Source organism: Hibiscus syriacus, unplaced genomic scaffold (assembly GCF_006381635.1).
Source record: "Hibiscus syriacus cultivar Baekdansim isolate YM2019G1 unplaced genomic scaffold, ASM638163v2 tig00112912_pilon, whole genome shotgun sequence".
In the NCBI taxonomy this organism is placed as follows: Eukaryota; Viridiplantae; Streptophyta; class Magnoliopsida; order Malvales; family Malvaceae; genus Hibiscus; species Hibiscus syriacus.
Genome location: NW_024063418.1, coordinates 889,273 through 915,743, shown reverse-complemented (window position 1 = coordinate 915,743; position 26,471 = coordinate 889,273). Strand labels below are relative to the sequence as shown.

At 30.4% G+C, this 26,471-nt stretch overlaps 1 pseudogene; it reads right to left on the bottom strand.

Moving 5' to 3' along the window:
• Positions 1 to 16,478: 16,478 nt before the first annotated feature.
• LOC120184488 lies at positions 16,479 to 17,908 on the bottom strand (annotated as a pseudogene).
• Between the last annotated feature and the right edge of the window lie 8,563 nt (positions 17,909 to 26,471).

The window sequence follows — 26,471 nt, the reverse complement described above, 5'->3', positions numbered from 1 at the left end:
AAAATCAGATGAGTTAGAGGTTACCTTAGAATCTTCCCCGAATGCCATCAAGCACAAGTTTGCTACTTCTTGTTCCTCTTCATCGGAACCTTCTTCATCGCTCCATGTAGCCACATGAGCCTTGTGCTTATTCTTTGATTGACCCTTTTTCTTCAATTGTGGGCAATCATATTTGACATGCCCCGGCTTTTTGCATTCATAGCAAATGATTGGGTCCTTCTCTTTTGGTTCATTTTTAGGCCTTCGTTTCGTTTGAATTTTCTTCCTTGGTAAGGTCTCATCATTTTCTGAACCGTTTGGCAAACAATGCCATTTCCTCGTCATCATCATCATTAGAATCACTCTCATCTTTTGTGGATTTGAGAGCAACTCCAATGTTTTTCTTCTTTTCCTTCTCCTTTGGTGTCTCTTCAACTTTATCAAGGTCCACCTCATCTTCAAGCATCATCTCATGAGTGAGGAGTGAACCGATAAGTTCTTCAAGAGTTAAGGACGATAGGTCCTTAGACTCGATGATTGCCGTCTTCTTTGATTGCCATGATTTTGGGAGGAGTAGACTAACTTCCTCACAAGCTTTTCATTTGAGATGATCTCTCCATATGATTTGAGACCATTGACAATCGTTGAAAATCTATCTGTCATAGCTTTGATGTCTTCATTTGGTTTCATCCTGAAATTTTCATAGCTATGCGTTAGAATACTAATTTTTGATTTCTTTACCTCATCTGTACCTTCATGTGTGACTTGAAGTTTGTCCCATATTTCTTTGGCGGTTGTACACGATGAAACTCTTCCGTATTCATCTGGTCCAAGAGCACAAAAATAATATGGATGGCTTTGGAGTTGAGCTGGAACATTCTTGTCTCTCCTTCACTCCACAACCTTGGATGAGTGAGAGGTTTGATGTATCCTTCTTCTACAGCATTCCATGCTCCCATGTCACTTGCTTGAATGAAGTACATCATTCTATTCTTCCAATAGGCATAGTTAGCTCCATTGAAGAAAGGAGGCTTGTTGACGGGCATCGAATCGAGACCGGAGTCGAAGTTTGAAGTGGAGGCCATTGATGACTTTGTAATCGATGTAACTCTTCCCGGATCGACTCAAGAGGCGATTAAACCTTCAAATGAGTTAGGCTCTGATACCAATTGTTGAGTTAATCGAATGACGAAATTGGCCAAGAGGGGGGTGAATTGGCAATAAAAATTTTGTGGAAGCTTTTGCAGAAAATTGAAAGTAATTGCACAGCGATTACAGTGGTTCGACTTTCTCAAACAAAGTCTACGTCCACTACCTTAGCTATCCACACTAAGGATTTTCCAACAAATTCACTAATTTGTTCTTTCTTTTGAGGCCAAAGAGATAACCTTACAATTCCCTCAAGAGTATACCCCAACTCTTGAGAACACTCTTTTCTCAAAGAGAAGATTACAAATTTGCAAACTTACAAGAAAACCTCACAAGGTAAGATGTTTGCACAATTCTAGAACAAAGAAAAGAACACTCAAAGATGAATACAACTGAGCACAAAAAGTGTTCTTGAAAGCAAAATGAATATTGAATGAAAATGGGCTTGAAATGCTCAAACTTGAGGTTTGATGCTTTCTCTTTGATTCTCTCTTGATTCTAGTTGTTTGATGTTTCTTGTTGTTGATCAATGGCTTCTAAGCTTGCTTAAATACACCTTGGATCACTTCTGAACGTTGGGGATAATTAGAGAAGATATTATAGCCGTTTTAGTGTGAAAACATTTAATAAAACAGCTTGGACAGTGGGGGGAATCGGTTCCCTCTCATAGGGAATCGGTTCCCTAAGTGTAAAATTCAAATATTTCGACCGTTGAACAAGGGGAATCGGTACCCCCTTGGGGGGAATCGGTTCCCTCGAGCATTCTGGAAATCTCGGAGCCAAACCATTCAGGGGGGAATCGGTTCCTCCTATGGGGGGGAATCGGTTCCCTCTGAGTATTCTGGAATTTTTGGCTTTGAATTGGTTCGAAATACTTTGTAAAATATTTTGAAATTGTTTTATGATTAAAACTTAATTTTACACTTAAGTAAGGATCAAAAATGATTTTTGAAATATTTGGAGTAATGTTTTGATATTCGAATAGTTATATCGAATATACTTAGAAAATCATTTGGAAAATCTTAAAATTCATTTAACTTAATTTGTTATATCGAAATATTAAAATGTTTCAACAACATTTATTTAAGATATCATAACCACATAGTATACATGTCAACTAGTACTATCAATATTCAAAAGGATGCCATATTGATTCTGAAGCGGATATGATCTTCAAAGTTGATGTTGTGCCTAGCTCCTTACTCTGAACACTCTTCTTTTCCTACGTGTGAAAATCATCACACGCTAAGTATACACTTAGTAAGGCATTATAATTCTAATAATAATAAAAGTAAAACATGTGTATAGCAAAACAAAGCATAAATATCAAAATATGAAAGCATTACATAAATTTATTTATTTGTAATTCATCAATCCATAAATAAGATATTCAATATTAAACTTGTATGTTCACATATCATTTCATATCACAATCCAATGTATGATAAATGAGAATACATAACACATGGATCATATGTAAGTATCATATGTAGTTTATCTGCCTTGTAAACAATTTGCATTTTTAGTGTCATATAACTCATTTTCAATCAAATCAATCAACTAGTACATTTTTATTTCATATCAAACATGTACCTTTCACTTTGTTCATTTCATAGCATCTTCCATTCATTTCATTTATTTCATAGCATGTATCATTCATTTAATTCATTTCATAGCATGTATCATTCACTTTCATTTCATATCATATACTATTCACTTTTTCATTTCGTAGCCCAATGTAAACGACTGAGAATGCAAGGTATGTGAGTCAGATGAGCATTTACATATTTTGCACAAGTACTGTAGAACACAATTTCAATGTGCCAATAATAATACTTACATTGCACCATCATCACATATGTGTAGACATCATTTTCATATGCGTGCCATAAAATGTATTCCTAGTACTTAAGCATTACTATCACACAAATGTCAGACATGTGCTAAGTACCATATAGTAGCACCACTGTCACAGACGACATACACGTGCTAAGTATCATACAGTAGCACCACCGTCACACAGATGTCAGACACGTGCTATAAGTATAATGCAGCTACTAGTAGCACCACTGTCACACAGACGTCAGACACGTGCTAAGTATAACACAACTGTTAGTAACACCACCTTCACATAAGTGACATCAGACACGTGCTAAATATAATGCTCCAACTCTATGGCATGCCAATTATACCTATGACTCTCAATGCATTTACAATGGGCATTTTCTTTAAGTCGTTTATCATTCTCTTATCAAAATCTTTTCAAGCATCATTACTATCAAGTATCATATACCATTCATTTATCATGATATATTTAAATATCAACTAAATAAAGTATCATATAATATATTTCTCAATGCACATACAATAGGCTTCTCCAATAAAATCATATATCATTTAAATATCAAAGTATTCATAAATACGAATATATAAAAAATATAATATTAAAATGCATTGGGCAATTCATACCCAAAATCATTCATAAGAAATCATTAATCAAAATAATATGAAATATATTAAAACAAATTGAAATCAATTTTTTTCAAGTCATTCGAGGTTGACTCATAGTAAGTCTTCCTCATGTCATACTTATATAGAATAAGTAAAATGCACTCACCTGGAAATGCCTCACTAGTAACCTACTTAGCGATTCTAGCTTCACTCTTGAACTTTTTCTTTAGCTTTAAGCTTTCTTTGATCTCAATCTTTGTGTTCATCATTTATACATCACATACATTCCAAAGCATATATTAATATCTTACTAACATAGGCACAATCTAGTAATAAATTCATAAAAATTCTATCGATACTATTCAATACTAAATCCATTTCAAAATGTCAATGCTAACAATAACACTTAAAATATAACTTCAATCCTCTTATCATTCATGTCAACTCATAACTCAATTAATCATTTCAAATTCCACCATCCAACCATTAAAATGAATTCTTTTAGAATTCTTCTCAACATTTCCAATTTATTCAAAATGGTTCCTTGCCATTTAAATTTAATTTCAATCATCCAAAAACATAATCAAGAATTATAATAATACATTTAAACATTACTATTCAACTTCTAATTCATTTCCACTTCAATTCTAAATTTTCATATTCTAACAACTTGCACTACTCTTAAAGAATCATTATTCTATAATAATCTACACACTGGAATTTAATTCAGTTTGTTTCATTTGAAACTAGATTCAAATAAGAATATAACCATCCTTCTTATTTGACTTGTACAATTTACAGTGACTTTTCTAATCTAATTTCCAGAATTTGTTTTGAGCAGAATCTGTTGCCCTGTTTTATGACTTATCATCAATAAAAAAATCCATATATTTCATTATATGATTCGAAACCGATCCATGATTGTTTAAACAAAACTATATTAACATACAAACACAATGGTATAAAATCATCTCCTAATCATTTTTATAGATTTTCTGATGATTTTTCAAACTTACTGCCAAATTCAAAAATCTAAACAGTTTTCTTTATTTTGCATCCTTAATTTCTTCAACACTTCTTACAACTTGCATCTTGATCCTTCATCATTTTTACTTATTCAAGTAAATCCCAAAAATTCTATCATTGTAAAGTATATTCAATTCAATACCTTCACATTTGCATAATTGCAATTCAATCCCTTATTTCCTAATCCATTCGAATTCAACCATCACACTTTACCAAATTTGCAATTGGATACTATATCAACATTTTAACTTAAAATTCAGCACCCAAATATTAAATTTCAACATTGAATAATTATAGTTGGAAATTTTCACTTTAATGTCTCATAATTCCCAAAACTTGCAAAATAGTCCTTTTACAATCTCAACGTTCCAAATTGATACTTCCAAAGCATGTAGAACTCGTCTAGTATCAATTATAGACCATAGAAAATTTTTGAACATTTTTTCCTAATAACTTCCCCATAGCCGAACCTAATTAAGAATTTAGGGTATAATATACTTTTCATTCAATTTCAAGCATGAATTCAAGCTCCTATGATTAAATTCATGCAATTTCAATCATCCAAACACCAAATTCAATCAAAATTCAACCAATCTCCATGAATCTTAGCTTGGCCGAAACTTATATATGCAATTTCAATAAATTTTACTCATCACATAAGCTTGAAAATTAATCTAAAACCTTAATAACATAAAAATCAAGCTTTAAAACGATGGAGTAGCTTCTCTCTCCCACTTAAATGGGATGGAGAGATTTTAGCTCAACTTCATGGTGATGCAAGTGCATATTGTGTTAGGAAAACCGAGAAAAAACACACAATCAACCAACACAAATATGAGTTCTCAATTCCCTTAAAATTATTTAATCTAAAAACATTAGCAAACAAATTAGTCCAACTATTTAATGGTTAATCAAACTGTATGCACAAATTTATTTAATCACACAATGAATCAAAAATTAAATTAGGACAAATTCTTAATTTTCATTGCAAAGACAACTAACTAATTGACTAACGGCCTAAATCTCTAAATATCCTACTGGAGTCGCCAAGCCGTCAGAACGATCTAAAATTTTAGAGAAATTAAGAGCTTGTCTCGACTAATTTGGGGTTTTCTTTTCAAAATATAAAAATGGTTCAATGAGTCACCACCAATCTTTGATTAGAGTGTGATTGAGCACCCAAATTGTTTTCTCATTTTAATAAAATTTAATTTAAAATTATTAAAACAACATTTTAAAGCTTGCATACCAAAAATTAAGTTCAAGAGTCAATTACGCACGAGGAAGGGTTAACATTCTCATAGCGTCCTAAATCGATACCTACTTGATTAATTAGATGTCTTTGCAATAAAACTTAAGAATTCAAATTCAGTTTAATTTAAGATCCTTTTTAAGCACATAAAAAATGCTTTTTGAACTTGGAAAGGAAAAATAGTGATATTTAATTATTTCTCATCGAAAATAAAAGGTCTTCCATGCCTTAAAGTAGCCAGTTCATTTTCCAATTGAAATGGAGAAATGTCAATATTCCATTCAAAAATCGTTATTTATTCATATTTCAAATATATGCATAAAAGAAAATAAAATAAATAAGTAAAACAAATTAATTATTTATCATCAATTCTTTTAGAAAGAATAAGGATGTTCGACTATTTAAAGACATTGAGATCAAACCTTTTATGCGTTCTAACGGTCCTTCTTGGTGAATTTAAATTGACGAATATTTTCTTTTCTCTCGTTCCCCAATTTTAGGTGAAATCATTTTTTAAGGTTTCACTTAGCAAGACATCCTTTCATTTTAAAATTATTGGAAATAATTTTCTTATGTCTTAAGACAATCACTTCACAACAATCGTAAAGTGAAAAGATATTACCCTTAATCCAATTATTTGATCAAGTAAAGTTATGCCTTAACACACTTAATATTAAAAAATAATTAATAATTAATAATACTATTATTAATATTTATATGCACAAATATGATTTATATGCATGTTAAAATAATTAATAATATTTTAATTTTGACTAAAAATATATGTATACACAAATATTAAAAAAACGTAACAAATACACTTAATATTAATTCATGTGATGATTAATGGGAAATGCTCAATATATTATGCTTAGTAAAAAATGGTAAAAACACACACACACACACAAACATATATATATATATATATATATATGTTAATACACACAATCACAATCTATTATAACTAAAGTATAGAATATATTTAATATGTATACATATGGAACAAACTAAATTATAAGCAATATATCAAAAACATACACCTATATACGTATATAGGTCATTAAGGATTAAGATAAGAACATGGAATCATGGAAGAAATACAAATATCACACAACGTAGGTACTAAAATTGTTATACGTGACCAAGTTAAAAATTATTAGAATCATGCATGAAATATAAATAGCAACAAAATTTGAAATAAAAAGCATATAGGACTAAAATAAAACTTCTATAAACAGCGAAGGATTGTGGAGAGAAATATAACATACCCAAGGAGAAAGTGTGGATCTATGGGCTCTCCATATTGACCGAAAATACAATTGCAAATCTAGAAAAATATTATTAACTAGACCAACATAAATATAATAAAAAGTTTATATAATATTTTTCATATACATAATCTTTCAGTTTTAAAATTTAATAATTAAAACTAGTATAATTATATGTTCTAAAAAACCTTCAAAATTTATGTTAACAAAATACATAATTCAAAATATAATATTTTCATCAATCAAGATGATTTTTTTTTTCATAAAAATAATAAATACTTTTGATTGAATAAAATAAGATATAAGGAGTGTCTTTTAAATTTTTATTATAATATTGTAGATGCTGTTAAAAAAATGTTTAACAAACGGATACAACACCATAAGTTTATAATTAAAGAACAAAATAAAAATAAAGTATGAAAATTCAGGAAAAAAAAAGTAATAAAAAACCTTCAGAAGAACATTAAAAATTTATCTACTTGAAAATTTAGTTAAGATACTCGAAACAAGGTTCAAATGAACTCTCCTAAAATCCTCTGAAGATATTCAACGTGTTCTTGGTGTTCATTCAATAACCCAGAAACCGGCGCTCCTCCGTCGCGTCAACCGTCGCGCCTCGACTGCGTCCGCCGTTCTTCGATGACGGAAAAGGTAACTGTAACTTTTCGACTCCTTTTTCTCCTAAACTCGAATCCGAGCTTCGTTTTCGCAAAAGGGGCTCCAAATAGAGTAGATCTAATTAAAAAAATTGTATTTCTTTTCGAAATCTTTGCCGGAGGCGATTATAGAGTTGTCGATTTTTAAAAGAAGGCCTCGGTTTCCCTAGAGGGATTCTCACTTTGTTTTCTTTTTACAAAATTCTCACCTGTTTTCTCTCGATTTTTCTTTCTTTTTTTGAAAAAAACGTTGTTCTTCTCTGTTCTCTTTTTGGTTGATGATAATGGTTGCTAAAAAATCCTCCATCTTCTCTTGATTTCGCAGGTTATATGGAGAACAAGAAATTTGTCTTCTTTCTCGTACATTACCTGCTGTTCTCAGTTTTTGCAGACGGGAAAGGGACCAGTGTTCACAATCCGAGGCGGCGATGAACAGTGCTTTGGTGTGTGGACAGAGATCTCCATGTGAAAACACACGCGTGGTTTCTAGTGACCTGCTGTTGTGGCCGTCGATATGGAACTCTGGTGATCGTCATGGCTGCCTCGTCGAACGATGAAGGCTCTGGCGGCGGCCACTCCTTTGATCCCTGGCGGCCATGAAAGGGAACCTTTTAGGTGTAACCTTTTGGGCCAACTAAGTTTTGGACATGCAATTTAGGCCTGATTTGTATTGCGTGGGGATTTGTAATCTGAAAATAAAATAAAAAAACTTAGTTATTTATCTTATATCTATATAATATATAATTATAATTAATTTAATTGGTAAACTCGCTTTATTTAATAGTTAATTTAAGAGAAAATAATTTCTGTGACTAAAAATACCTTGCTTATAATATACGATTTTAACCATTTTTTTTTAGATTTGTCAAAATGACTAACTAAATCGTAATGCGATCGATAATTCGCAACGTGATTTTCGGTATCGCAAATCAGTTTCTAGATTCGCAAAGCGATAGTCCAAAATTGCAGTGCTATCGTAATGGTGAACAGTGCTATCGCAATGCGATTTTGAACTATCGCATTGTGAATTCGGAAAATCGCAAACAATGCTCACTATCATCATAATCATCACAAACAAAACATTACTCAATAATTAAAAATCTTTAAGATAGAATGATAAACAATGCTCATAGATAACAATCGGTTTCATTCACGATTTGATCCTTCAACTATATTTATTTTCAGGTAAACTACCTTCAAGATCATTATTGATTATTTTTCTTCTTATTTTGATCACTATCGCAATGGTGAACAGTGCTATCGCAATGGTGAACAGTGCTATCGTAATGGTGAACAGTACTATCGCATCGTGAACAGTGCTATCGCAACGTAAACAGTGCTATCGCAACGGTGAACAATGATATCGCAACGGTGAACAGTGCTATCGCAATGCGATTTTGGACTATCGCATTGCGAATTTGGAAAATCGCAATGCGAATTTGGAAAATCGCAATGCGATAGTCAGAATCGCGTTGCGAATCTGGAAACTAATTTGCGATACCAGAGATCGTGTTGCGAATTATCGATCGCATTGCGATTTAGTTGGTCATTTTGACAAATCCAAAAAAAATTGGTTAAAATCGTATATTATAAGGTATTTTGGTCACTGAGGTTATTTTCTCTTAATTTAAAATGTAAATCATAATTAATATTGGATCTAATTAAAAGAAAATATTAAAATAAAATAAAAAAATTCACAAATTTTGAATGGGAACACAACGAACGGACGAAAATGAGTGAAATCGCATGAAGTTCAATTTATTCGTTAAACACGTATTCAAAATAAATATAAAATAAATATAATTACAAGGCATATCCTCTTAAAATTATAAATGATTATAATTATTTCCATTTTTGATTGATTAAGTATAATTATATATATTTAATAGATCTAATTAATAAAAAAATTACAAATCATTACGATTAAATACACACATAATTACTTTAATTGTCAGTGTCCTCTAAGAATTGAAAAGTACAATTAATTACATATAAATTTGATTATTTGATAACTATTACATCTTTAAAATTTTAGTATTAACAGAAAAATAAATTATGTTTGTAAAATTATTTTAGAATTTAAAAACTTGAATCATAAGACCATCAAAATCAAAATATTCATTTATTTCATTTTTGGGAATGAAAATACTTTTTAATAGTATAAGGTGATTATAAGATAATATTTGTTCATAATTTTTTTTAGTCATTGACAACACACATACCTTGTAGACACAGCCGATCCCTCGACACATATACCTTGTAGACACATCTAATCCCTCGACTATAAGATATTGTTTTGTTGAATTCATTTACTATTAAAAATTACAAAATGATCCTCCAACTATAGGGTGATGCTTTGTTGAGTCCCCCATATATTAAAAGTTACAGAATGATCACTTAACTATTAATATGTTTCAAACAAGTCATTTTTTTGTTAAAAAATTAATGATTGTCTAAGTTGAACGTTAACCTGCTGACTAAGATATGATAAAATATGATCTCAGAATCTCAAACGACTATACAATTCAAATGGTTTTGTGATCATATTTTATCATATCTCAATCAACAGATTAATGTCCAGCTCAGACGAATGTCAATTTTTTAACAAAATGATGAATTTGGAACATAAGAATAGTCGGGTGCTCATTTTGTAACTTTTAATAATCAAGAAATTCAACATAGTAATATCTTATAATCATGAATCATTTTGTAACTTTTAATATTAGAGGGACACTAAAAAATAATAACTTATAATCGAGAGACTATTTATATATTTTATCCGAAAAATAAAGAGTTCATTTTTGTAATATATATATATGGTAAATTGTACCCATATGCAAACCGCGTCCAAAAGAGAATTATTAGAAGGGAATTATTGCAATAATTCAGTTTTCTCCTTTGATTAAGACATGGACTCCAGGGTTAATTCAGACAAATATTTAATTCATGTTAATTCTTTGTCAGTATATATATAGGTATATGATATTAGGTAAAGGCTAGCTACGGTTCGGTGATTGAAGCCTGTTGGCAATTTGGCATAGCAAATTAAAACAAAGTAGGGGGTAGCTGCTTCACTTTAATGTTGAAGATTTATTGTGCATCAGAAGTACTCATGAGTAAATGAATTTTGTTTTAGTGGATGGGATCCATTTATATTACACCAATTCTTTTTAATACGTATTTTTATTAAATATTTATTTTTTATATTTGTGTTTAAAACATGTTGAAATATGACTTAATTTTAGATCGATAAAATCAGTTTGCAAATTGGTTAAATTTAGGTACGAAATTAGAATTTTATGTTGAAGGAAACTTCGAAAATTTTAGGAGGAAAAGAACTTATAAAATCTTAGGAAACGAAAATATATTTTCAATAGAAAATATATAGAAAAAATCTAAAATATATATAATAATTTTTAAATTTCAAGGGCGACTCTCTCACCCATCCCCTTCGATTCATCGCTGGTTCAATTAGTACCGTTGCTATTGTAATATAGAAGAATATGTGAACATAAGCATGTTTAAATACGTATTATCTTAAGATTTATATAGTAGAACCTCTATAAACTAATATTCGATAAATTAATAATCTCTCTAAAATAATAATTTCTTTTCAGTCCCAACTTGGGCCCAATGTCTAAATTAATAATTTTGATAAATTAATATGATAATAATTTTTCGGAAGACCTTTATATTAAATTTATGGTCCCTTCAATACTATAAATTAATAATTCTATAAAATTACAAATATAACTAGGACAACTTAGTAAAATATGATTCTATTGTTGTTTGCTTAGTCTTAAAATTTAAATCTAGTTGTAATTCATCTCTAACTTTCTTTATTGCATTCAAAAGTTTTGGTGTTGCGTTCTCATACTGCAACAAAAAATTGTGAAGAGTTGTTGTCGCTATGAGTACTTCATTCCACCTAATTTGTTGCAAAGGTATTGTATCATCTTCAATTTCATCCTTAATAGGATTTTCAATAACACTAGTTATAATTTCTTCTAAACTTTGAACATATGAACATGTATCATTTTCACTCGGATAATCCAAAAGGTGATTGACATCCATTGTACATGAACATCATTCAATTAGTCATTACAATGTATTTATTTTATTCATGAAGAATAATGTAAGTTCGTTGAATCGAAAAAAATCTCTTTAAATTAATAAATTATAAATTTATTGATTAATTAATACTTCTTTAAATTAATAAAATTAGATGGTCCAAACATTGTTAATTTATAAAGGTTTTATACTGTAGATAGAGAAATTTAAATAATTTAATCTGGTCTAAGTTCTTATATAAATATTTAAATTATAAATAACTTTCAAAATTTCAAAATTAAAAACAATTATATTTAAATGTATTTAAACTTATATAAAGAAAAAGTCAATGTGGACTCTATAATTAGATACTTAAATAATATTAGGGTAAAATACACTATTTCTCAATGAACTTTATCCTCTCTCTTATTTCACTCATTGTACTTTTACATTTTCCAATTTACTCACTAAACTTTTGAATTACTCATATTTTGGTCACTCTGAATTATTTTATTATTATTTTTGTATGATGTGGCATTTTTATTATTATGTAATATTAAAAAATTTAAATATAAATAAAAACAAAAGGTGGTCATCCCTGTTCGCTGACGTTTGACGCCACTGTCGATGGCCATAGATAGTGGTTGTTCAGTCTCAGATTTCATCGATCCACTCGTCTCGACCCTTTGAGTATGAATGTGCCCTCTATTTTGTCGGAACATGCTCTTAACATGACTAAAAATGAGAAAATTGAAACACCAATCGCCATCGATCGCCATAGATGAGTGTCGTTTAGTCCCAGATTTCATGGGTTACTTCGCCTTGACCCCCTGATTCTGAATCCGACTTCTATTTTGTCATAACATACTTCTATGTCCACAAATAGGAGATCGAATGTGAGAAATAAAAATATTTTAGTCGAGATTCACGAGTTTTGGGACATTTTTGGTGAAACAACCACCAGATTCAGACTATAGGGGTTGAAAAGAAGCAACCCATAAAATTTGGGACTGAATGATCGTCAATGATTATTTTAAATATTTTTCAATTTAATAATAATAAAATATTATTTTATTATTTATTTTAAATTAATTTTATATTTTAATAATAATAAAATTTCATGATATACTAAAATAATAATAAAATAATTCAGAGTTACCAAAACAGTAGCAATTCAAAGATTCAATAAATAAATTAAAAAAATTAAAAGTACAATAAATAAAATATGAGGATAATAAAATTAAGTGAAAAATAATATAATTTACTCATAATATTATGATGAAGTGGGCAACATGGGTCAAGATTTCCTTGTCTCTTTACTGTCACCAAATCATAGTTATTTAATGCTTCTTTCAATTTTCAAACTTCCTTTTCATGTATCTTTGTTTCTTCATTTGATAGGATGAGGAAAGTTTTATCGATTAGAGATAGAAAAAATTCGAAATTTACAATTTTTTTTCAATAAATTTTATATTCGAAATATATTTACAAAAAAAGAGAGAGAAAGAACTGAAATAAACCCGTCTCAAAAAAGTTGTAGGCTTATGTTATTTTTTAAAAGTGACACCCTTAAAATATTTTGTAATAAATATTAATTTGTTAAATTTAAAATTATAAAAAAATTACGATGTTTTTTTATCAAAATTCATCATAGAAAACGACTAAAGATACTATCAAACTCTTCATTTACAACTTTCTCTACAAATTTTTCGATAGCCAAACAGAAAATTTATTTTCTTGTTGAACGAAAATATCATTAAGGCACAAATATTGCATGTGGATAGATCTGAATGATATTCATATGTGGAGAGTCATAAATTTTGTGGTCTATAATGTATCGCATGCCACACTTGTACATGGACAGGCCTGAACGAGATTAAAATAGAACTAGATTTTAAGTATACTCAAATCGATTTGCTCTATTACAGTTACAAAACAATTTTTATATAATATATGTAGGGTAAAATACATCATTCCTCACTGAACTATACTCTCTTCTTATTTTATTCACCGTACTTTCATTTTTTTCTAATTTACTCGTCGAACTTTCAAATTGTTTTTGTTTTGATCACTCTGAATTATTTTATTATTATTTTTTGTATGACGTGACCTTTTTTTATTATTATTTAATATAAAATAAAAATAGAAGGCGGTCAGACGCCACTATCCACCACCGTAGATGGTGACCGTTCGATCCCAAATTTCATGGGTCGGTTCATCTCGACCCCTTGAGTCTGAATCTGGTGGTTGTTCACTAGAAAATGTCCTAAAACCCATAAATCTCGATTGAAACGTCTCGGCTTCCTCACTTTTGATCTCTAATTCGTGGACTTTAGAGAAAGTTTCAACTAAATTGAGGGCATATTCAAACTCAAGGTGTTGAGACGAAATGACTCATGAAATTTGGGGTTGAATAGCCACCATCTACGGCGGTCGACGGTGGCGTCTGGCTACCTTCTATTTTTTTCAATTATTTTATATGAAATAATAATAAAAAAATTTCACGTCATACAAAAATAATAATAAAATAATTCAGAGTGATCAAAACATGAGCAATTGGAAAGTTCAGTGAGTAAATTAGAAAAATTGAAAAATACAATGAGTAAAATAAGAGAGAGAATATAGTTCAATGAGAAATAGTGTAATTTACCCATATATGTTAGAGTTTTCTCTATTTTCCCTATCTTGCTATTTTTTTTCTTTTTTTTTTTTATTTATTTTCGAATCAACCCAAATACAGATCGACCGATCATAGTTGTCCAAATATGTTTATTTCATCGCCAGATTTGTTGAAAAAATAGAAGTTTAAAAAGAAGTTCACGTCCAGTGTTGATGAAACTGCTCTTTCTTATGTAACCTATGATCAAAAAGGGTAAAACTCGATCATTCCTATATATTATCATAACTTATTGAACGAACATAATTAATTAAGTGATCTTAGTGATAGAAGAGAGTATTATGTTTATTAGATAATTTCATTATTCGAACAACTATATTTATAGGTATATATGTATTGTCAATAATTAAAAAATTTAATTGATACAACCTTATAATTACCTCAAATAATTTAAAAATTTATTAAATGGACAGAAAAATCAATATTCAACTTTTTCGTTAAAGAAAAAAAACTTTTAATACGTTGGTACAAATCATAAAAAATATTAAATTTAATTTTTTTTTTCAAGTTCAACAACTACTTTTTGCAAAAGATAGTTTAAACAAAAGTTTGAAATATATACACACACATATGTTATGTTATTGAATGAAATTTCTGTTATGTAATTATCCATATAATTTAAGTTTTATGGAGAATATTGTTCAAATTTTTTTTATTGAGAATAATCACATAAATAAAAAATATTAAATTTATTTATCATTTATTTTTAAAGTTTAAATATAATCAATTAAAAATGTATCTAACAAGATGAGACATTATATATCTTAAAAAAGGAAAATTCTAGAATGAATGTTAAACGTTGGTATTCATCACTAATTTTATAAGGTAAATTTTATAAATGGACATTAAACTATATAAAGATAATCATTTTAGACACCAAACTTTCAAAAGTTATATAATAAGCATTAAACTTTAGATTTTGTTATAAAATGGGTACAATACAATTATCTATCATTAAAGAGGTGATGCAACATGCTAAATTAATAGAAAACCCTTTACTTGTAACTAAAATTTCATTTTTCTATTAATTTAATTAAAATATTTTTTATTATGTTTCTTAAATTGAAAAAAAAATAGATATAAATAAATTAAATATTATTTTTAGTGTCATATTATAAATATTAAATTTATACCATGTAAATTATTTGATACATTAATTTTTTGGATGTATTTTTTAAAATTGTGTTTAAACTTCTTAAACAGAAATCAGATGCTTAAATCATATCGTTTAATTAAAATAATTACATTGTTTGATAATTTAATTTTTGGAGATCTCAAAAATGATAAATTTTTAATTTTACAAATACAATCACGATTAATAAATAGTTAGTTACAAAATAATTTGATGAATGAAAAAATTTAAAAAATATTAATATAATTTTTTAATTTTTTAAAATAAATTGTTTTCATATATTTTTTAAAAAATTAATTTTTCTAATTATAATTATAAAAAAATAATTATATTTTTTGATAATTTAATTTTTGGATCTCGAAAATTCTAAATTCTTAATTGTTTTCATAAATTATAATTTTTAATTTTAAAAAGTTTAACATAAAATCTAAATATTTATAAAAATATATTTATATATAAATATGTTTCATGAATTATGTTGGATTAATGAATTACAAGTAGATCGAAAAATTAACAAACTGTAACCTCATAATATAATTAGGTTATATATATATATATATATATATATATATATATATATATATATATATATATATATTTTTGATACATCTGGGTAAATACAATAAAATATATGTACAAGAAAATATATGTTCAAAGACTCATAGTCCTATTGGTGCTCGAACCCATGACCTCTAAGAAAAATAACGATTACCTTAACCATTAAGCTTAAACCAATTTTATATAAAGAACATCGACTCCATTCAACGAACAACAACCAAACAAAGGCAACTTGATGAAGAATAAAACAAACCTTAAATATTAAAACTATTGCAACAAATTACTTAAAATCAGGAAGTAATGAGGTTTGAAAATCCATTCTAACAAAGTTGAGACACTCGTCATTGATCCAACTGTACTTCTCCGCATAAGGGTTCATCATCTTCTTCCTTGAAACTGGATAACTATCTATACAATCTTCCCATACATTTCCATTTTCCATGTCTTTCATCACTTCCCAAACACAGTTGTTGCACATGAAACCAGCTCCCAAGCTTATCATTAGAATCTTGTCACCTTTCTTAAGCCTCTTTTTGGCCTCCATGTACCCTAGAACGTACCACAGCCCGCCCGCCGATGTGTTTCCGAATCGATGGAGCGCCATTCGAGCCGGTTCCATGTCGTATTCAGTCAGTCCTAAGCTCTTTCCCAGCCCATCGACCACGGCTTTTCCACCAGGGTGAATGCAGAAATGGTCTATGCCGGTTTTCAAATTCAAGCTTGTTTTTGACGGGGATGATGATTCGGGTTTAGCGGTTTTTTTGTTGGTTTTGTAGAACGAAACGACGGCGAATCGGAGAAGTTCTCGAATCGGTAAGATTTTGGGGACTAAGACTTTGAGGTTCATAGTGAAAGCTTTTGCGGCAGCTTTTGTTAGGTTTCTTGTAAGAAGAAAACCGTTGTAACCTTGCTTGTCTTCAACTTGAATGCAACATCCGTACGCTTCGTCGTTCGATCCGATGTTGGTTCGAACCGAATGGTTTAGCTTCATCAATGCTCGATGTTTCAAACACGATTTGTTCGTTAAAAGAACCGAACATCCACCCGATCGGAACAAACAATTCGACAACATCATCGAGTTTTCCTTGCCGCAGTACCAATGGGGATCGATCGTTTCCGTGCTCACAACGACCGCGAACGCGTTCTTATAACTCTTAAATAATTGTTGGACGAGATCGACCGCAACCATGCTCGCACTGCACCCCATACCAGACAAGCTGAATGTCTTAATGTTGTCCCTCATCTTATATCGGTTAACTATTCGAGCTGTCAACGACGGTGCCGGAGAAAACAACGAGACATCGACCACGAGTATATCGATGTCGGATGGCGAAACACCAGTCTTCAGGAACAGCCTGTCGAGAGTTTCGAACATGATTTCATCTATTTCTCGTATGCATCCTTTAAAGTAGGAGTTTCTTCTCGGCCTGCGAGCACATTTCTTGGGCCATAAGTTTCTTCCCCGATACCAGAATTCACCATTGTTTGCAACAGAAACCTGTATTGATCCAGACCAAGATTCCTGTTTCTCGTAACAACTCTTACACTAGATTCAGTGTCGAGTTTCCTGTCGTCGGTTGCTTTGAAACACTCGTAAGCTAACATGTAACAACAATGGCTTGTCGTCTGATAAACCCTTTTGTAAAAGTAGGAAATGATGAAGAAAACAAGTGAAAAACATATTGTTGTGAGGAACTCCATTGATTTAGAGAAGTGGTGAGCTTTGGATGTGTAAAACATTCATGCATCGCTAGCGCTATTTATATTAATACTTCTTAAGTTTATACCAAAAAATAACAATATATTGAAAGTTTTGTTTTTTAGGGTAAAGTAAACAAATGTTCCCTGATTATTGGGTGATGTTTTATTGAGTCTCATGATTATTAAAAATTACAAAATGATCCTCTAACTATAGGACATTGCGTTGTTGATTTCCCCGACTATTAAAAGTTACAAAATGGTCACCTGACTATTCATATATTCCAAACTCGTCATTTTTCGTTAAATATGACAATAGTCTGAGCTAAATGTTAATATGCTTACTAGGATATGATTAAAATTTTAATTTACTAGGATATGATTAAATTTTTAATCTCATAACCTTAAATGACTATCATATTCTAGTTAGTATGTTAACGTCCAACTTAGACGACCATCATTTTTTAATGAAAAATGACGAGTTTGGAATATGAGTAGTCAGATAATTATTTTCTAACTTTTAATAATTGAGGGACTCAACCAACAAATATCTTATAATTAGGGGATCATTTTGTAACTTCATGAAACTCAATAAAGCATTATCCTATAGTGGAAGGACCATTTGTGCACTTTACCCTTGTTTTATTAAAATGATTATTTCAAAGATTTAATGCAATAAAATTCCCAACAACTATGCATGTGTATGTTACAGTTGCACATTGTAAATAAGGCAAACTCAACTTGCCTGGATAGATTGAAACCTTTTCTTTTACTTATTTTTCTTCTTTCCCGAGAAAGGATTATTACAAATTAATTGTGGCCTAGTTGTTGTCAGGTCGAATTTAAGTCAGACAAATGAGCTCAATTCCAAATTCTATTAGATTATGTTTATTTTATGACGTTTGAGTTTGATGGGAGGTAAATAAAATTAGGGTAAAGTACATAAATGGTCCCTTGACTATTGGATATTATTTTATTGAGTTTCCCAATTATTAAAAGTTACAAAATGATCAATTGACTATACAATATTATTTTGTTGAATCCCTCGACATTTGAAAACTACAAAATGGTCAACCGATTATTTATTATGTATAAAATTGGTTCTTTTCCATTAAAAAATTAACGGTAATTTGAGTTGGACGTTAACCTACTGACTTAGATATGATAAAAATTTGATCTCATGATCTCAAACGACTATCATATCTCAACCATCATGCTAACGTCCAACTTAGACGATCGTTATTTTTTAACGGAAAATGACGAGTTTGAAATATAATGAATAGTTGGGTGATCATTTTGTAACTTGTAATAGTAGAGAGACTCAACAAAGCAACTCTCTACAGTTAGAAGACTATTTTGTAACTTTTAATTGTCGGAGGACTCAACAAAATAATATCCTATAGTCGGTGGACCATTTGTGTACTTTACCCATAAAATTATTTAAATCAATTTAATAAGATTGGTTGGGTTAGTTTCTGATCCCATACAAATTGAGTGAATAATTTATCTTCTATATCATTGAATTTAATATTTATATAAAGATTAAATGATAATTATTTTTATGTTTACAGTTTATTTGTATTATTTCCTTTAGATGTATATGAAAAATAAAGTTGATATTATATGGAGAAAATATATTATTTATTTTTTATGCATCTGAATAATCAACTTCACCATTAACAGCTCACATGATCATTTAACGCCATCCGCTCGAATCAAACCAATATGTAAACATAAATTTAGATAATATTCGTTTATTATTAATTTTCAGAAAATAATCTAATGAACATTTAAATAATTTATAAATATTATATTATTAAAAAAATATCAATTAACATAATAAAAATAAATCATCTCGAAAAATAATAATTTATATCGACCAATGTCACAATTTACAATAAAATAAGAATAGAAAAATTTATAATAATATAATTATATTTGAGAATCTAAAATTGATAAATTTATAAAAATAGAATCTGATCCTCTAAATGTTGATTCGGTCCTGATATCAAGGAATTTTTAAAGAAGACACAAAATAAGGATGAGCTATAGCACTTAGGGCAATTAAAATGTGTGGATAAATAAAATATTTAAAAAATTCAAATAAGCATACACATAAAATTTAAAGACACAGACCACCAAGAATGCATACATGAGCTATTAAGCTCTTAATTACCTTACCATCTACTAAGCTCCACAGGATGAGTTTTTTTAAAAAAAAATTGTAGTTAATCGAACGTTAAATATGATGAGACGAATCACAAAAATAAGAGTGGTAATCGCTAAGTTATGAAAAAACAATATGATATAACCACATCACGAACACATCACCAGGAGTAGTAAACTATTAAAATATGAGCGGTGGACCACTTAATTTTTTCCTTCACATTCCAACCCATGCAACAAGACATGTGTTCCATATTTATACATATTACCGAACAACACAAGACATGTGATACAAAAATCAGATTACTTTCAAGAGAATACACAAGTACATGCAGAAGTATAGGAAACATGTTATTCAAACGTCTAATAGATAATTCAAAGACATTTTATAACCAACCAATAAATCATACAATACATAACACAAATCATAGTAACGCAAGTAGACACAAAGATTTATATATATTATATTGAAACTGATTAATGTTTAATCAACTTCAGACTCAATAGACTAAATAATTAAAATTTATTAAAAAGTATCAAAATAATTGTAACATGGTGAGATACGCACCTATACAATATATGTCACGCCCCAAAATTTTGGGATAAAAATATTAATATTTTATTATGATAATTTTGAGGATCTAAATTAGAATTTATTAATAAATAATGGTTAAATTTGTAACTAAGGATGATTTAGGGACTAGCCCCCTAATTTTCCCTTCTTACAGCTAAAAATATCAACTGCCCCTAACCCTATTAGCTTTACCAATTAGGCTAAGTCACTATTCGTGATTAATTTAATTAAAATATCTATTAAACTAAAAATAAAAATGGTGTTAGCATCTTTTCCAACCCCCTGTTCGTGAACCAAACCCAAGCCCCCCAAACCCAACCTCTTTTCCAACCCCCTCCATGTTTATGAACCAACCACAATCCCCCAAAATCCATTTCCTCAAATAATCACCCCACCGCCTACCACTGTCCTCCGACCATCTATATTGGTCACCCCCGCCACCAACAGAACCAAAGCCATCCTGCGAACCAATCCCGACCCCTGATTTACCCAGATCGACAATCGATCATCGTGAAGAAGGAGAAAGTTGTTCGAACCCCCAATCACGATTCTCTGCCATCGTGCATCAGGAAGCATCACCGCTACTCCCATTCGGTCTGCCTGGTTGTTCTGATCATAATCCAGATGGCAACTCATCGTGTTTCTCAGTCGTCCGTCGTGGAGGATTGATTGTGGGTTCGTCGAAACCCAAAATGTCACCGCTCTTATATTCCTCGATTTCGGTTGAACCCGATGTCAGTTTTCCTCACCGCCCCTAGCACTATGTTCCTCGGCCATCTCCAACCAAAACCCAACCGGGGTGGTCGTCCGATGATGCTCATCTGTTTGTCTGTCGTTGGGTACGTCCCGGTATTATTTTTCTTAGTTGTTGTTGTAGTTTTTGCTTGATTTGGGTATGATATATGTTGGAAATGATGTTTTAGTGATCTCAGAGTACTCAACCGTCGCGCTGGCCCCGTCGCGCATTGTCATGCACCGACAGCGCGCGATAGACTTATATGTTAGCCTTAGAATACCCTAGAAATGGTCCGAGTCAACTCAAATTGGTTGAATAAACTCAAACCAGCCTGAGTCAACCCAAACTGGTTTGAACCGTTGACTTTGACCCGAACCGTTAACTTGCCCATTCACATGCTCGTTGACCGTTGACTTTGACCAAAAAGTCAAATTTTTTGAAAAGTCAAATTTTTTGAAAAGTCATATTTTATGTTTTTCAACATCCTGAGTTTGAATCCGAAGTCTATTTTGCCAAAGTCGAACCCAAGAAGCTATTTTTCACTGATTTACTTTCCTATCCGATACAATTTTCGCGTTTAAACTCAGTTCCTAACGCAATTTGTTTTGCTTTGTACATGAGATATTATTGGACGTTGGATTCAAGTTCAAGAGAGATTGAATAGAGTTTAAATGGTCAATTGTTATGACTTAAAAATCGAGTTAATACATTACTACCTTTTGCATGTTTTATGGTACACGTTGGTATTGACTAATGTATGAATGATTGTGTTAGGCCACATGTACATAGTTAACTAATTCTAAACTCAATCTGAATTTGGTAAAACACCTAATTATGAGAAAACACCTCCGAGAAGGCACTATACTCAAAATTACCTAATTCTGAGCAAATACGTGAGGACTAAACATCGAAAGTGCCTTATATGTTTGAAACCAAAATGACTGAAATATCCCTGAATTGAAAATTACAAAAATACCCCTAAACCCTATAAACTGACCTAAATACCCTTATAACCTAGAATAAATGAATGTTTTTGGATTCATTATGTTTTTGGATTCATTATGGAAATACAAATAACCCTAAATGTTGTACCACCCTTAAAGGTTGCAAAACACAAGCTAAATATGTCTACCAACTCTGATATTATTACAGTTCATGAAGGAAATAAATACCACTTCAGTACTTGTTAGTATCCTCAAGATTTGTCAAATGATGGTTTTAAAATAATTAGTTCGACTATATAGTGTAGTCAGTATAAAGAGATGAATATTTGTAAAACTTATCTTCTTGCATATCTGGTAAGTCTCGCTAGAACTAGGATATGTACCAAAAAATTCTCATGAATTAAAATGACTAAAATGCCCTTGTGATTTATGAAATCATCCCAGGAATTATCCAAATCTTAAATAATTCTGATGCAATAGTTCTTTAATACCCTTTTGATATATCTGAATACTAAATGATCCTGATGTAACACTTTCTGAGAGTCTGATTAATTCGTTAGCTATTGAACCCCTTTAATAGGAATATTATTTATGAAATTCTATCGATTTACAAAAGTTTTGTGTTCCCTACTTGATAAATTATAAATACCCCTGGAAAATAACTGGATCCTCTAGCGTGTTTCCTAAACACATGGATATTTTTCTCTGATTTTAAAAGTATGATTATATTATATGAAATAATAATATGATCTCTAATTTATGCTCTGATACAAAAATATATATGATTCCTAATTTTTGATATTACTGTTTACTGGGTTTATCTGGGATCTAGTATGAAGTCTCTGTAGGTTCAACTCCAATCAAACTGGTCATCCTTATCGGCAAGTTCAACTTAGATTAAGCTAGTAGTTCTTTATCGACAAGTTCAACTTTGATTAAGATGGTAATTCCTTATGGACCTAAGGCGACCTTTGGGTGGGCTCTTAGGCCCAATGGTCCTAGTGGAAAGACTTTATGGACCTTAAGGGTGGCTCCTTATTTGTGTGCATTGGGTAAGTCCTTATGGGCATGAGGGCACCCCTAACAGGTGGGCTCCTATGCTTCAGCTAGGGTAAGACCATGTGGACCCAAGATGCTCCCTTAGGTTGGCTCTTAAGCCCAATGAGCCTAGGGTAAGTCCTTATAGATGCATTTTTGGAGAACTACATATTGATGATTGGTTTGAGGGTATTACTATTATTTTAAAACATGTTTTTAAAACTACTACTATTTTTAAAGATCTGTACATTTTTTTCTCTGGTTTGTTGGAACACACTAGACTCATCTACTTAACCTCCTGAATCTGTCTCTCAGAAGTTTCTTTCGAACTATAAGTTTTCCGACTGTTACCTAAAAAACTAATTAATGAAATCTGAACTCACCAATAGAGTATGACGATGCCTATATCAGTAAGGAAATTTATATTTTACCATATACATGATGACATATTGCATAATTCTGGTAGTTATATATTACTGAGTTTCCCAAATCTCACTCTGTTACTTATCATTTTCAGGTTAAAGGATTTGATCTGGTTCTTTTATTGACATCAGTAAAGGGGTTCCACCAACATTGCTTGCGGAGTACGGTGCATGTAATTAGAGGGCATATAGGTTAAATTTTGTTTTTATATTTGAATCTGAAATTTGTTTTAAATATTGTATATGATTGAATTCTGTTTTTAATATATGAATGATTTTCTAAACTTATATTTTTATTTATAAATTGTTTTACGATTTTAAATGGTTTACCAAAAATTTTAAATTTCTTGAATTTTCAGTATGGGTCACTCCAGTGGCCTTAATGTGACACCTTGGGTCTGATCGGGTCACCGATATCGGTCCGAAGGTGTTATAATACATTGCTAGAATCATTGCATCGAGGCTTTTCCTCTAACAAAGGATGAGTTGAGATTGACATGATTAGAACCTCACAATGACATATTATAAAACATCATTTCCTTTATAATTATCATTAATTAATTAGAATAATGACAAGATGAAGAATTTACCGAGTTAATCAATTTGAGATTTTAGTCAAATTAGTCAAAATGGGTCCTGGTCAAAGTCAATGACTCAAACCAGACAAGCTTTCTAAAAATAACTCAAAGGTTCTTTTCTTATGGGGGTTTCTATTGGCTCAATGGAAAGGGATAAGGGCTCCCAACACTGAGAGCAGAGATGGATCGAGGGGCGGGTGAGGAAAGACCCTGAAAATTTAAAATTATCATATATTTTAAAATTTTCTGTAAGTTTTATTGAAAGTATGTTTTTATCCCATACAATTTTATAAGTTCGTCACCTCTTAAAATTTTAGAAATTCGCCCCATAACTTAAAATTATGCATCTGTCCCTTCCTGAGGGAATGGTCATACTCCAACATTTAGGATGTTGTAGCTTACCTCATTTATGTCTTCCTTTTTAAACCTCTCAAGGCGTTAGGATCAGATCGATACTAAAGGATTTAAGTCTAGAATTCCCTTATAATATTTCTAAGGATAAACTACACCATTTCTCATTGAACTTTACTCTCTCTCTTATTTTATTCATTATATTTTAATTTTTCCAATTTACTTACTGAACTTTCGAATTGCTTCCATTTTAGTCATTATGAATTATTTTTTAGATATGACGTGACAATTATTATTATTATTTAATATAATAATAATTTAAAATATAACATAAAAACATATGGTGACCTTTCACTGTTTACCGGCGTTGGATGCTATCGTTGACGGTCGTAGTTGTGGCTGTTTGGTCCCAGATATCATTGGACGCTTCGTCTCGACCCCTGAGGTCGAACTTGACCTCTATTTTGTCAGAACATGCTCCAAATTCAATCAAAAGTGGGAAAATTGGAATATCGGTCGTCGTCGACCACCTTAGATGGTGGTTGTTCATCTCAGATTTTATGGATCGCTTGACCTCGACCCGTTAAGTCTGAATATGACCTCCATTTTGTCAGAATATGCTCCGAAAACCACGAATAGGCGATCGAAAGTGAGAAAATCAAAATGTTTTATTCGAGTTTCACGGGTTTTGGGATATTTTCCGGTGAAACAACACCAGATTTTGACTCAGCGTGTCAAAGCAAGTCACTCGGTACAATTTGGGATCAAACGATTATCAGTTTCGAAGGCCAACAATGGTCGATGGTGATGAGAAAGGGCAGTGGTGATGTTGCAGATGGTGGAGAACTTAAAATATTATTTTATTATTTATTTTAATAATAATAATAAAGTAATTTATAGTGACAAAAATAAGAGCAATTCAAAAGTTCAATGAGTAAATTGATAAAATTGAAAATACAATGAGAGAAATAGGAGAGATAATAAAGTTCAGTGAAGAATGGTTTAGTTTACCCTATTTCTAAAGTATTTACTTTTTGCTAATTATGTTTTTGAACTATGATATTGGGTAATTTTTACTATTATAACTTTGGAGATTCTTCATAATTCATTTTTAAAATTGCGGTTTTACTTTTTTTATGTACGCATTTGATTTTAATTGATACCTTTATAAATCATAAATTTTCACGATAATTAATTAAATCATTTTTAAAGACTATAATGTGGTAATTTAATTCAATAGCATGTTTTATACGGAAAACACTTTTTCAAGATCCATTTACTTAAATCTCTCTGATGATCGATGTGGGACAACATTTAATTGAATCTTTTTGACAGGGTGTTGGGAGTTACAATAATAAATTAGTGCTTACGAGTCTTACTTAGGATCTCAAATTTTAATTGTTCAATAGCAACTAACCTAGCACGACCACATTGGCTTAAGTCATGAGTACCATTTAGTTAAAGTCTTTATCTCATCAATTTTAAATCATTTGAGAGGACCTCATAAGATATACTTGCTCAAATGTAAGGTTGATTCCATTAAAATATTGTTCAATAAATGATAATAGACTCAAGTTAGCAGGAGCAAAGACTTGTCTTGTAAAAAACTCATTTTTATTTCTTATGATTTTTTATATTCTAATATTTTATTGAAATTTTTGAAATATTTTTGAATATTTTATATTTTTTAATAAAATTTTCAATTATTTTATAATTTTTAATAAATTATAAAAATATTTATATTTTTTTAATTTTTTAATATTTTA